The 4,111-nt window shown below is 16.3% G+C and overlaps 1 long non-coding RNA gene across 1 annotated transcript; it reads left to right on the top strand.

The window, feature by feature from the left end:
* LOC134836612 (uncharacterized) lies at positions 1 to 1,496 on the top strand. The gene is made up of 2 exons (XR_010162318.1): positions 1 to 185; positions 285 to 1,496. It is a non-coding gene; the product is annotated as an uncharacterized LOC134836612 (long non-coding RNA).
* Positions 1,497 to 4,111: the final 2,615 nt, after the last annotated feature.

Genomic DNA, 4,111 nt, shown 5'->3' with positions numbered 1-4,111 from the left:
GGATAAATTCTGATTAAATAGGTTGGTAAGTGAAATTAGTAGGATAAATTCTGATTAAATAGGTTGGTAAGTGAAATTAGTAGGATAAATTCTGATTAAATAGGTTGGTAAGTGAAATTAGTAGGATAAATTCTGATTAAATAGGTTGGTAAGTGAAATTAGTAGGATAAATTCTGATTAAATAGGTTGGTAGGATAAATTATTAAATAGGTAAGTGAAATTAAATAAATTCTGATTAAATAGGTTGGTAAGTGAAATTAGTAGGATAAATTCTGATTAAATAGGTTGGTAAGTGAAATTAGTAGGATAAATTCTGATTAAATACGGTTGGTAAGTGAAATTAGTAGGATAAATTCTGATTAAATAGGTTGGTAAGTGAAATTAGTAGGATAAAAATAAGCTAATTTAAGCTATTGGGTTCATACCCCAATTATAAAGGTTAATTCCTTTTTTTTATAATTATTAATTATATTTATAAAATATTTTTTATTTTTATATTATTTATTGGAACAATTATAACAATTTCTTCTTCTTCTTGATTAGGAATATGAATGGGATTAGAAATAAATTTAATGTCTTTTATTCCTTTAATTTCTGAAAAAAATAATTTAAATTCAACTGAAATATCTATTAAGTATTTTTTAGTACAAGCATTAGCTTCAATAGTTTTTTTATTTGTTTCTATTATATATATATTAAAATTTTCAAATTTTAATTATATTTTTTTAAGATATGAATCAATTTTATTAATTTTTTCAATAATAATAAAATTAGGTGCGGCTCCTTTCCATTTTTGATTTCCTAATATTATTGAAGGTTTATCATGAATAAATTCTTTATTATTATTAACTTGACAGAAATTAGCTCCTTTAACTATTGTTTCTTATTTTTCTTTTTTAAATCAATTAATTATTTTTATTTTATTATCATGTTTTGTAGGAGCTGTAGGAGGTTTAAATCAAACTTCTTTACAAAAATTGTTAAGTTTTTCTTCTATTAATCATATTAGTTGGTTATTAATAGCAATAACTTATAGAAATTATTTATGGTTGTTGTATTTTTTTATTTATTTTATTTTAAATTTATGTTTAATTATAATTTTTAAAAATTTTAATCTTTTCAATTTTAATCAGTTATATATATTTAAAAATAATGGAATTAATAGAAATTTGTTAAAAATTTTATTTATAATAATTTTTTTCTTTAGGTGGTTTACCCCCATTTTTAGGGTTTTTACCAAAATGAATAGTAATTGAATTTTTATTAATAGATAAAATATTTTTTTTAATTTTATTTTTAGTAATGATATCATTATTAACATTATTTTTTTATATGCGATTAACTTTAACTTCATTTGTTATATTTTATCCTTCTATAAAATGAAATTTTTTAAATTTTAAAAAAAATAAAATAATAAAATTAATTATTTTTTTTAATATTGTAAGTTTATATTTTTTTTTAATTTTTTTATTAAATAATTATATATTTTAAAATAGTATATTTTGGTGTATGATGCACTAAAAATTTTGAATTTTTAAGAAATAGTTTAATTCTATTATTTATAATTATTCATTAGATGGCTGAAAGTAAGCATTGGTCCTTTAAACCATTTTATAGTAATTTAACAATTACTTCTAATGAAAAGCTTTAAGTTAAAAAAAACTTTTAACCTTCAAAGTTAACTATAAAAAATTATTTTTAAGCTTTAAATTTAAAATAATTTTATTATTTTATAAAAATTTTTTAAATAAATAATTTTTTTAAAAATTTTTAAATTAATAATTAAAAAATATTTGATTTTAGTATAAAATTTTGTTTTATAAATATATTACATGAAATTTAATAAGAGAATTTATAAAATTTTAAAAATTAAATTAATTTTATTTTCAGTAAATAATATTAAAAAATAAAGAAATTTTGATTTAATAATTTATAAATAACTTTGGTAAATTTAGTGCCAGCAACTGCGGTTATACTAATAAAGTAAATAAAATTTTTTTATTAATAATTAATAGAATAAAAATTAATAAAAAAATTTATTTATTAGATGAAATTTTAAATAAATAATTTTATTATTAAAAATTTTATGAAATTAAAAAAAATTTTTTATAAACTAGGATTAGATACCCTATTATTAAATACAAATTATTATAATAGATCATTTATAGTTAAATTCTTAAAAATTAAAAAATTTGGCGGTATTTTAATTAATCAGAGAAATTTGTTCTATAATCGATAATCCTCGTTAAAGTTTACTTAATTTAATTAAATTTATATACCGCTGTTATTGAATATATTTAAAAATTTAAATTTCAATAAAAATTTTTATAAAATTATATTTAATGTCAAGTCAAGGCATAGTTTATAGTTAAGAAGAAATGAATTTCATTAAATTTTATTTTATCAGATAAATAAATTGATTTTATTTAAAAGAAGAATTTGAAAGTAAATTAATTTATAAAATTTAATTGAATTAGACTCTAAAATATGTACATATTGCCCGTCGCTCTCATTCTAAAATGAGATAAGTCGTAACAAAGTAAAAATATTGGAAAATGTTTTTAGAATTCAATTTAAAACTTTAATAGAAAAGTATTTCAGTTACATTGAAAAAATATTTGTGCAAATCAAATTAAATTGATTTATAAAAAATTATTTATTAATTATTAATAAAAAGAATTTTAATAAAAATATTTTTAGTAATTTTTAAAGAAAAAATAAATTTAATTATAGAAAATTAGTATTGAAAAAGAAATTTGAAAAAATTGAAAATTGCTAATTTAAAAATTAAATTTAATTAATTGTATTTTGTGTTTCAAAGTAAATTAAATTAATAATTTAAATTGATTAGTTTCGAATTTATATGATTTAATAAATTTTTAAATTTAATATGGTATAATTATTTTAAAATTTTTATTAGAAATTAAAAGTTAATCGTATATAAATTTATCTAATTTCTTAAGAAATAATTTTAAATTATAAATTAATTAATAATTAATTTTTTGATTAATTAATTATTTAATTAATTTATATATAATAAGGGATAAGCTTTATTATAAATTTTTAAAAATTTTTAGAAAAATTAAAAAAATTTAAGCTTAAAATTAGTTTTAATTAATAAAAATGTTATAATTTATTTAATTAAATATTAATATTTTAAAAAATTTTAAATATTTATTAAGATAAAAAGTTTAATTAAAAAATTTTTAAAATAATGATTTAATTAGTAATTTTTTTTTGTAAAATTAATTTTTTATCAATAAATTAATTTATAAGAATTCGGCAAAAATGATGTCCACTTGTTTATCAAAAACATGTCTTTTTGAATGAATAAAAAGTTTAACCTGCCCGGTGAAAATTTAACGGCCGCAGTATTCTGACTGTGCAAAGGTAGCATAATCCATTGTCTTTTAATTAAAGGCTAGTATGAATGGTTGGATGAGATATCAACTATTTTTATATTAATAAAAATGAATTTAAATTTTTAGTAAAAATGCTAAAATAAAAAAATTAGACGAGAAGACCCTATAAATCTTTATTTTTAATTGATAATATAAATTTTGAAAAAATTTAAATAAATTATTTATTAAAAATTTTATTGGGAGGATAATGAAATTTAAAAAACTTTTATTTTGTTTTATAAATATAATTAAATTATTGAATATATAATAATATTAAATGTTTAAAAAATTAAGTTACTTTAGGGATAACAGCGTAATTATTTTAAAGAGTTCTTATCGATAAAATAGTTTGCGACCTCGATGTTGAATTAAGAATTAATTTAGGTGTAGAAGTTTAAAATTTAAGTCTGTTCGACTTTTAAATTCTTACATGATTTGAGTTCAGACCGGCGTAAGCCAGGTTGGTTTCTATCTTTTTTTTATTTATATATTTTAGTACGAAAGGACCAAATATATTAATTTTATTATTAAAATAGATTTATATTAAAATATTAATATTGTTTTGACAGATTTGAATGTGATAAATTTAGAATTTATAAATGTATAATATACAAACAATAAAATGATATTATTAGATTTTATTTTACCTGTAATTGGTTCTTTAATTTTAATTATTTGTGTAATAGTAAGAGTTGCTTTTTTAACATTAT

Source organism: Culicoides brevitarsis, unplaced genomic scaffold (genome assembly GCF_036172545.1).
Source record: "Culicoides brevitarsis isolate CSIRO-B50_1 unplaced genomic scaffold, AGI_CSIRO_Cbre_v1 contig_83, whole genome shotgun sequence".
NCBI classification, from domain to species: Eukaryota; Metazoa; Arthropoda; class Insecta; order Diptera; family Ceratopogonidae; genus Culicoides; species Culicoides brevitarsis.
The sequence above is the reverse complement of the archived record's forward strand: the minus strand, read 5'-3'. Positions and strand labels throughout refer to the sequence as shown.